At 31.5% G+C, this 10,172-nt stretch overlaps 1 protein-coding gene across 4 annotated transcripts in view; it reads right to left on the reverse strand.

Moving 5' to 3' along the window:
* The window catches only part of LOC145242646 (protocadherin gamma-A4-like), a 237,888-nt gene extending 228,183 nt beyond the window's left edge, over positions 1 to 9,705 (reverse strand). For 2 of the 4 annotated variants that reach the window (XM_080105767.1, XM_080105765.1), the window contains exon 1: positions 9,518 to 9,683. The gene's annotated coding sequence lies outside the window, so the exon portion shown is untranslated. Of the gene's footprint in view, positions 1 to 9,517 lie in introns of all 4 variants that reach the window. The other 2 variants (XM_080105768.1, XM_080105766.1) reach the window with 2 other exon arrangements.
* Between the last annotated feature and the right edge of the window lie 467 nt (positions 9,706 to 10,172).

Consider the following 10,172-nt stretch of genomic DNA (forward strand, 5'->3'; position numbering starts at 1 on the left):
AAATTCAATTTGATTATCAAAAATAGTTATGGCTAAGCAAAGTCCCCAACGCTTGCTACGGGCCTGTCAAACTAAAATCAGACATCATAAAAAAAATGTATCCAATACAGAATATTTGCAAACAGTTTTCTTATTTTACTATTAAGATTTATTGAAATTTAAAAAGGTGCTTATTCGTATTGGCACTTATGGCGAGAAACAAAAATTAAGAAAATTTCTATCTTGTACCTACTTATTGCAGAATAAAGATGGTATATTCCAAAAATCACAAAAATTGATCAAGTAGAGTTTTTTTTTTTTGTATTTTTTTTTTCGATAAACAAATTTGTCGTTTTTTACCGATAAGTAGAGGGACGAAACTATTTTAATACTAGCAGGGAAACCCGACGTTGCCCGAGATTGAATTAAATGATGATCAACGAATATTTCACACTCGTATATTTTTATTGTCATCGAAAATCCGTGAAATTGCCCGGAAGGAAACTTTACATGCCTCCATGCAGTAACTTAGTCCAAAATATACGTTATTCTACATTGCACTCTAGAGAACCTACTGTTTTTTTTTAATAAAATTACTTTAAATAAACTTCTTTCCAGTTAACAAAAAAAAGAAAAAATAAATTTACATGCGAGGTTTGAACCTACAGACCACGTCATGCAAAAAAAAAAAAAAAAAAAAAAAAAAAAAAAAAAAAATCGCACTACCCACATTAGAATTTTCACAGCCCGTTATTCTATCATTGTTGCTAAGCAACGACATGGAAGAATCGCTTTACCACTGATGGATAAATTAAAATAACGGTTTCGATTATCGATTATCGGTAATTATTGGGGGGTGGGGATTCTGAGACAAAACTTTACTAAGATCACTCCCAGACTTATACACTAAAGTTCCGTAAATTTCAAAGAAAATCTGTTCAGCCGTTTCGGAGTTTATAAGGAACAAACTCACACACACATACAAAATTGCATTCATATAATTGTAGATATAGAGATAGAGATTCTTCAAATTTTGTTTTCAACTTATATAAAAATGACTCTTCTAAAAAAATGTTTACATAATTAGAAAATTTCATTTTCTTAAAAAAAGAAATTTGGCTGTCAAGGGGTCAAAGTTCAACGATTTGACCTTTGAAAACTCTACCAAACTCCTCCGCCAATTTTGAGTTTAACCACTTGAAATTTTAGATGTAGGTTACTTGGACATGGATCAAACGTTTTAATTTGATTTGAGCCCAAAACAATAAATGTTAAGGGATGAAAATTGGGACCAAATTACTCAGCCAATTTTTGGTCTAAACATTTGAAATTTTACATAAAGTATAATCGGATATAGAACAAGCTTTTTAATCGGGTTTTGGCCGAAAATTTGGCTGCCAAGAGGTCAGAGTTCAAAAGATTTAACCTTTGTGGTGTCCAACAAGCTATTCAGCCAATTTTTGGTCTAAAGATTTGAAATTTTACATGAAGGGTATTCAGACATGCAGCAAGCTTTTTAATCAGTTTTGGGGGCGAAAATTTGGGTGCCAAGAGGTCAAAGTTGAAAGAGTTGACCTTTGCAGACTCTACCAAACTCCTCCGCCAACTTTGGGTCTAAACACTTGAAATTTTAGATGGAGGTTACCTAGACATGAGTTAAACTTTTTTAAATTATATATATATATATATATATATATATATATATATATATATATATATATATATATATATAAAGTTATGGGCAGTACATAGTGCCCGAGCAAAGCCGGACTGAACTGCTAGTACAAAGTAAATAATAAACGTTATGTTCTGTTCATAAATTATTGCTTAGTTTTAAATTTTTCGTTTCGGTTTTTTTGTCCGATATTATCCCGAGTGAAAGCACCATTCATACCTCGACTGGAAGGGCTCGGGTAATAAATCAAGTGTTAGAAGTCTCAAATTCCATAAATATTCAACAGCGAATATTCAAAGGTAAACAGCTGTTGCAATGCCGCAAAGCTATCCGTAAGTAATCGAAAGGAGCGAAGACTGCTGGAAATCTTAAGGGACTTGTTGTCACTTACACTCCAGGGAATGCCACTTGATATTGCCAGTGAACGATCATTGATAACGGCCCGTGGGAAAAGTCCTCTTAAATAAACAACAACATTTACCGTGTGAAAGGTATTGCCCCTGCTTATTTCAAGAGGAAACCACTGGGTCGATTGTGGGTGGGGGGGTGGGCGTTAACAACTATCAAACATCATTTTATTCCTTTACACGCGGTCACAAAAGCAGTCAGAAAAAAAGAGACCAGTTTAAGAAATAGACCAGATAGTGGGCCGGAGGCGGGGTTACTCGTTCCCGCACGTGTGTCTTTTAAGCGCTATCGGGACGAAATTTCTGAAACCCTAATACTGGATTTCTACACGAAAACAAATCTACGTATTCCTTGTATTTTTAAGATGATTATATCCAAAAATTACGAAAATCGATAAAGGTAGAAATTATTTATTAGAAAAAATAAAAAATAAAATTTGATGAAAACGATTGTAAGACACAGGAGACTTCAAAAGGGGGGTAATTTTCCCTTTTGATTTAAACAAGATGGCGACAATTTTTCACCTGCTAACACGATTAAAGTTGTTTTGTTAAATAATTCAATAATATTCAGGTAATTTCGACTGCATAATTTGGAAGCTACCATTGTAACTTATTAGAATTGAAAAAAAAATCAGTTGGAACCATTGTGTTTTTATTGGAAAAATCCATTTATCGACTAGAAAATTTCGTCCCAATAGTGTAGAAGCGCCGGTGCTCCTTTCTGGGAAATATGATTTTATTTTTTCACAGTTTTGTTTACCTGCTGTTTCTCATTTAACTCCAAACTTATATTTTGTCAACTTGAAGGTTTAAAAATTATTTTCCGAATTTTTCAAAATGTCACGAAAGAAAACTGAATTCACTTTTAGCGAGCATCTTAATCTATTATTAAAATGGCTGACGTGCGTTTACTATCGTGACACTCCCAGAACAAAGTTTGAAAACTTTGGTAAAATTTTACTATTTGCTTCCCCAATGTTGCCAACAAAACGAAGGAAAAAAAAGGAGGGAGGGGTTGTATTACTGTAAAAAGTTGTCAAAAAACAAATATATAACAAATAAATGTTATCAAAAGCAAGATAAGTTACTTTTCTACCAAACTGGATATATTTTTTGTGTTTTTTTTCAATGTAACGTTTATTCAGCTCGAAAAACATGCAGTGTTTACCGATGTATTGGAAAATTCAAAATGGCGCACGACTCTCTTTAACACGGTAATTTTGGGAAAAGGTTCTATAAATAATGAACTAGACAAAATACTATTAAAAAAAAACACCGAATATATGTCAACTTATGTCACGGTAATATATATTGAGCGAGTTTCTAACAGTATTTTGTCTAGTTTATTATTTATAACACCTTTTCCCGAACTTACCGTGTTAAAGAGAGAGTCGGGCTCCATTTTGAATTTTCCAATACATCCAATGTATGCTTTTCGAGCTGAATAAACATGTTACATTGAATGAAAACACGAAAAATATAATACAAACCCAGAAAAGGTCAATGTGTACTAGAGTACCAACTAAAGACTTGCCTTTAAAAAATATTTTTAGAGGTATTATTCGGTCTGTTTTGAACGAATATCACATTTTAAATTGTCGTCGACAAGTAGTTTTTATGATATTAAGGCGTTTTTTTTTATCCAATGCGTTCCCATTGTTTTCATTGGTCGCACAAAATTGAATGCGCGAAAACAAACGTGGCGACCATTGAAAACAATATATATATATATATATAGTGAGAGAGAGGGAGAGAGAGAGAGAGAGAGAGAGAGAGAGAGAGAGAGAGAGAGAGAGAGAGAGAGAGGCAGGCGGTAATAGAAGACTAATTTCCGTTTTATTTAGCCTTCCATACATTACCTACACACACAAAAATAATGACTCGTTCTGTGACTGTGTGATTCTATTATTACGTTAAATAGAGTAAAACCGAGTGTTCACGTAAAGTCTAAAATATTTATTTTTATTCTTTTAAGATTTCCAAGAATTTCTTCGAGTGTTGACGCCTAATCTCACAAAGAAATATATAATCTCATTCTGTTTATGTTGATAGCGTGGGGACAAAGGAGCTATATTTTACCGAAAAAAAAAATGGCCGCAATTCAAGTTTAAACGAAAAAAAAAAAAAATCAAGTATCTAAAGAAAGGTGTTTGATCGTCCATAATGAACCTTACAAAGGAAAACAAATAATTTTCTCACGCGCCCCTGTTATATGTAAGAACAGAAACTTGATTTATTTACCATTCATTTCCTCTTTTCAACTTCAAAACCCTTAAAAGAAAATTCATAAAAATACAATGACTTAAGACAAGCATTATTGCTATTTCTCGCAGACAAAATATTGGGTTTGCTTGAGAAGCCACAGAAGTAAGAAAAAGAAAAGGAAAACAAATATATAACAAATAAATGTTACCAAAGGCAAGAAAGTTTACTCTTCTAACTACCTGACTATGTTTTTAGGGGTTTGTTTTACTGTACACATAGATTCGAAAAAGTTGTCAAAAACAAATAAATAACAAATAAATGTTATCAAAGGCAAGATAAGTTACTTTTCTACCTAACTGGATATGTTTTTAGTGTTTTTTATTTAATGTAACATGTTTATTCAGCATACAGTGTTTACCGATGTATTGGAAAGTTAAAAATGTTGGCCAACTCTCTATTTCACACGGTAAGTTTGGGAAAAAGAGTTAAAAATAAAAACTAGACAAAATACTGTTAGAAACCCACTCTATATATGTTACCGTGATATAGGCTGACATATATTCGGTGGGTTTCTAACAATATTTTGTCTAGTTTTTATTTTTAACTCCTTTTCCCAACCGTACCGTATCAAAGAGAGAGTCGACCGCCATTTTTTACTTTCCAATACATCGGTAAACATTATATGTTTTTCGAGCTGAATAAACATGTTACATTAAATAAAAACACTAAAAAGTCTCCAGTTAGGTAGAAAAGTAACTTCACTTGCCTTTGATAACATTTATTTGTTTTTTTGACAATTTTTCGAATTCAGTAATGCAAACCCGTTTTTAGTATTTTTACTTAATGTAAAATGTTTATTCGGTTCGAAAAACAAGTAGTGTCGAGCGTTACGCGAGAACAAGAAAAAAATGGCGGCGATATTTTTTTGACATCTTTGAAGTCTCGACAATGATTAAAATATAAAAAAATTAAACAAAATGCTGTTAGAAACCCACCCAACAAATGTTAGGTTTTAGGGTATGCTGAAAACGAATATCACATTTAAATTTGGGGCAGACAAGTGGTTTTATGATATTAAGACCGTTTTTATTCAATGTAATCCCTTATGCTTTCACTAGCGGCCAATTTCCCCCCCCCAACTGAAGTGAAGTAGTGAAGTAATGCGCAAGCGTGTTACAAAACATTCCCTCTTCCCCATATTAAGAATGGCGACCACCACTGACATTCATGGGGAAAATGTCTTGATATCCAGAAAACTACTTGTTCGCCTCAGATTTGAATGTGATATTCGTTTTCAGCATACCAGAAACGTTATTTTAAAAACGAGTGTTGACTGTTGAGTTGCTATTAAAGTAAAAAAAAATACTGAAAAAAAATACACATCAATTAAATGTTACTAAACGCAAGCTAAATTACTCTTCTACCTACCCGAATAAATTGTTTTTTTTTTTCTATTGCGTGTTTTAACTTATTTTAAAGGGCTTATTTACTTTGAAGCAAAAGTAATGTCAGGTGTTGAGTTAGAATTTTTGTAACAGCTGTTTCGTTACAATCATTTGGTTTTCGCATGATTCTTTGTATTTTGGGTTTCTACCAGTTTTGGTTTAATTTTCGATTTTTGTGTGATTATCGTGGATAATAATGACTAACAAAACGGACATTTTTCGTTTGAATTCAGCAGACTCGACGCTACCTTTGATTCAAAATAAAGTCCTATTTAAGAAAAAAATAATCACTTTGTGGATAAAGCGGACAGTAGATACACTCCCGGATAACGTCGAGTATACAGATAGTCCTATATAAAATAATGTTAATACACTGTACCGTGGTTTTATTTATTTATTTTTTTTATAATTTTACATTAAGTGACGCGATGCGACGCGTATATGTATGTATGTATGTATGTATGTATGTATGTGTGACGCAGAAACAAAACGCATTTTAACAAAAAAATAAATACGGGTATCCATTTTTCAAGAAAATGATTTCCGCTCCGAATTCATATAAGATTTTGATTAATACCTAAAAATATTTTTATAATATAATTATTGGACTGTTTCTAAAATAAAATTGCTAAAAAAATCTTTATGATACTCGTCAAGGAACGAAGATGCCATATTCCAAAAATCATATAAACTGATCAAGTAGTTTGCTTTTTTTCTTTTCTTTTTTTCAATAAGAAAACCAAATTTGATGAGTAAGGGAAGGGAGACGCCATGTTTTTTTATGTGTTAAAATTCAAAGGTCGACAACTCAATTCGACTATCGATTGATATTTTATTACTATTTTATTAATAATCGCTGAAAATTGTAAAATTTGATTTTCTTAATTAACTACCTGATCAATTTAGATGATTTTTGGAATATGCCATCATCTTTCCGTGACGAATACGTCCATCATAAAGATTTTAGCTATGCACTTATGTTACTGTGCTAAAATAATAACGTTATTATTTAGAAAGCCATTCTTAAGATGGAAAGGGGGTGTTTTGTAACTATTCTGTACTTTCACTTAACAATTAAATTTTTAAAAAGGCAATTTTTTTACTTTGTTACACTTTATTCACAAAAATACACGCGCTTGCGCGTACAACAATGGCCACCATTTATAATATAAGGAATTAAATTGCTTGATATCCAGAAAACTACTTATTTGCGGAAAATTTAAATGTGATATTCGTTTTTAATATAACTGAAAACCTCTTTAATAGTCATTTTAAAGGAAAATGTTAAATTGGGAACTGAGTAAAAATTTACCAAAAAGAGATATCGTAAAACTCGAATTTAACTTAAAAATACGATTTTTAGACATAGCATGGTTACACAAGTGCATAAATACCAATTTTTTTGTATTTTTTGAAAAGTGTTATTCTAAATAAACACCATAAAATGAAATGAATGACACACGCAAAAAAAAAAAAAAAAAACGCACACACATACAAAAAATAGAAAACACGAGGAGGAAGGGAACTAGCTTGGACATTTGAGTTTCCCTTTGTTTGAGTTTCAATCTGCGATATAAGTTTAAGTTTTAAAACACTAGCAACATTTTAACTTACTAACTTCTAAAATGTTTATTAACTGAAAAATAAATAGGTAAATAAATAAACTGATAGAAAAATGTTCGAAAATCCTTTTTTTTTTTCGAAAAAAAAAAAAAAAAGAAACAGAAAAGAAAAAGAAACAAGTACTTGCGTGTTCTTCTCAATTCCTAGCAATAAAGCTTTTGGTTATAACAAATGAAAAATTAATAATCTTTTTTTCTTTTTAATGTTTTCTTATTTTCTTTTAAATAAATTTACTTTGTAATTCCCTCGGAAAAAAAAGAAAAATTCGAGACTTCTTGAAGAACTACACGTTTATTGTAATCGACGAACTCAATTTTGGAAATCCTTCGGAGTTTTTTGTGTGTCCCTCCTCCTCCACTCCCCAACAACAAACTTGGAAAGTTGGTAATTTTATCCGACAAGTTGGTAGCAGAATCCTTCCTCACTCCAAGAATATCTCTTAGTTACTTTCGAAGTTTTACAGTATCCATACGGGGAAATAAAGAAATCGGGGGTTTCATTAGTAAACCGTACATTTAGGCAATTCCTAAAATTAAAAGTGTCTAAATAAATTTATTAAAATCAAAGAATGTCTAAGTTTCAGAATTAACATAAATAAATAAATAATAGCAATGATAAAAAAAAAAAACAAAAAAAAACTGTTTCTGCAATTTACGGACCCTATTTTTTTTTGTTTTGTTTTTTTGTTTTTTTTTTAGATATGATTTCAAAGTTAAATTCAGTTTTTACTGTCTTTTGTTGGTTATTCGGAATCTTAACTCATTGTTCTAAGAGAGGTAACTGTTTTACTAAAATAGTAAAAAATATATTTTTTAAAACAATTATTTGAATGTTCGGTTGACGACTGGGATTGTCCTCCCCACCTCTAAATTCCGCAATTTACACTTAAAAAAAAATCACGTTAATCTCATCGATTACAAACTTAACTTTTAGATTAAAAAAAAATTACTTTTATCTTCGGGGATCAGTTTTCAATTATAACGTTCTACTAAATTGAACACCTACTTTGTGGCCATCATGGAGAAAAATATCGTCACAAATATTATTTAGGAAAAATGACAATATTTTTGTTATTAATGTCATAAAACTTTATATTAAATTAAGTAGTTGAAAACTTTTTTCTTACAATTCTTAGTAAAATAGGATTACCTCCCTTATCACAATGAGTCAAGATTCCGAATAGCCCTTATTTATTAAATTGTTAGATGAACGTACAGAATAGTTAACTAAGTCCCGCCCCATGCTAAGAATGGTTTTCTAAATAGTAACGTTTATTATTTCAGCACGGTTCGTATTTTCCAGAAGTACCAAAAATAAAAGTGTTTTTTTACGAGTGTACCCAGAAACACCCCCAACCTCCGCATGTTAAGAACGGTTTTCGGAATAAACACCCCAACCTCGAAAGCCATTCTTGACATGGGGAGTTTTGGTGTGTTTATTTCCGAAAGCCGTTCTTAACATAGGGAGGTCGGGATGTTTATACTAAAAAAATACCCAATAAGAATTTAAAAAAAAAGAAAAAAAAACCGGTTCTTTCAAGTTAGACATAAATATTCCCAAGTTCGACTGATACACCCGACGAAGATCGGAGGTTATATCGGCCGAAACGTTGTGAATCCAACAAAAACGAGAATAATCCAGATAATCCAAAAAATAAACATCTCACTAGAAAATAAAGAAATTGGACCTTTTTTTCCGCCAAAAAATTATTTTTCTTTCTTTTCTCCTTAAAAAAAATGTTCTTTATTTTCAATTTGTTTTGTTTGAGTTTGTTTATTTCAATATTAAGTTTTAAAAAAGGGTGGGGGCTCGTAGAATAAATATGACAACATTTATTTTTTAATCAATAATGATATTAAAAAAAGAACCCTCTTTTTTTTTTCCAGATCACGATTCATACCAATTCAAAAACTAACCCAAACCAAAACTAACAAACAGGCAGCGAGTGTTTTTCTGTTTTTAGTCCAACGATGTATGAGCGCCGAACAAAAAAAAAATAAAATAAAAATGAAAAAGAGAGAGAGAGAAGGCAGAGAACAACATTGCGCGTATTCGTTGGGTCGGTTCCCCGTCAGCGTCCGTCCCTCCCTCCCGCATCTCTGCTGCCATTGCGTCCATAATTTCTCCCGAAATATGGACCCAAAAGGGCCAGAAAAAAATCTATAAAATATCGAACTCACCGGTAAAGTTTTGAAGGGTCTTAAAATCCTTTGTGTGTATTAAAAGCAAGCAAAACTCACCTATCTCCTCCTGTTGAACGCGCTTGCGATCACTGGCAACACAAGTATTATTAATCCAGACAGCTGCGTTCTGTCTACACACAACACCATGAGATCTCTCTCTCTCTCTCTCTCTCTCTCTCTCTCTCTCTCTCCTGTCTGCGTAAATGCCAGTGCGTGAAAAGAAAAAAAAAGTCTGGGAGTGTAGAAGAGAAGAAAGGCTATGAGACTTTAGGTTAAGGTCTATTTTCAATTCCATTTCCAAAACTTGGAATTAGAACGACAAGGAATATTTCTTTTCATGAAAGTTTTAGCGATGTAAAAACGAAAACACTATTGAAAGAAAATGGTCGGCTGTCCATTTTTTTTTTATTGTTTAATCTTTAAATAATGACATCTTAAAAACTTTGACAATTCTTTTCTTTAAAAAAAAAGAAGTTGCGATTAAAAAAAAAAAGTAAAATAATGGAAGAAATATTTTTTACTAAAAACACCCGTGACCCCTAAAGTCATATAAGTTATATATATATATATATATATATATATATATATATATATATATATATATATATATATAAACACAGATATATAATAGATAATATAGATAAACACACAC

The sequence above is a fragment of the Euprymna scolopes genome, chromosome 21 (genome assembly GCF_053919585.1).
Source record: "Euprymna scolopes isolate OS-2025 chromosome 21, ASM5391958v1, whole genome shotgun sequence".
Lineage (NCBI taxonomy): Eukaryota > Metazoa > Mollusca > Cephalopoda > Sepiida > Sepiolidae > Euprymna > Euprymna scolopes.